We start from the raw sequence: 606 nt of genomic DNA on the forward strand, positions 1-606 counted from the left end.
TGCTGCACACGGGTCTTAATTAAGTGGGATTGTGCTAATTTGATGGAAGGCTTTGCGGGGAGGTTGGGGTCTAGACAATCACAGAATGTTACACCAGGAGGTTTGCCGGCTAGCAAATGTCAAAAACTCCGCCCTGTAGAATCCTGCAGTTTCCGGCATCAGACTGGTTTACGGCTGGATCCCTGGAGCCCAGCACTCTATCCCGGGCACACGATGGGCCCTCCATTAATATTTATAAAAAGAGAGGAGAGATCTTAGGGGGTCTCTTAGGGGATCTCCCCGTTTACAAACAGGAAACTGAGGCCCAGGAAGCAGAGGTAAGTTGCCCAAAATCACACAGCAGGGGAGCGACAGAATCAAGAGTACAGCCAGGTTTCCCCATTGTGTTTTCAAATTATTTCTAGAAAGTGTTTGGTTTGGGGCCTAATGCTTTGTCACTGGTGCCTGTGAGATGCTGTCAAAGCCTTGATAACTTCCTCCCAAGTTGGCTGAAAACAGAGAGAGCCCACTGTGTTTTAACAGGCAGCTCAGGTGGTGTTTATTAACAAGGACTGATTAAGAAGTGAAATTCTGTGACTCGCTACATTGTACACCTGTAACTTATAT

Source organism: Globicephala melas, chromosome 1 (assembly GCF_963455315.2).
Source record: "Globicephala melas chromosome 1, mGloMel1.2, whole genome shotgun sequence".
Classification (NCBI taxonomy): Eukaryota; Metazoa; Chordata; class Mammalia; order Artiodactyla; family Delphinidae; genus Globicephala; species Globicephala melas.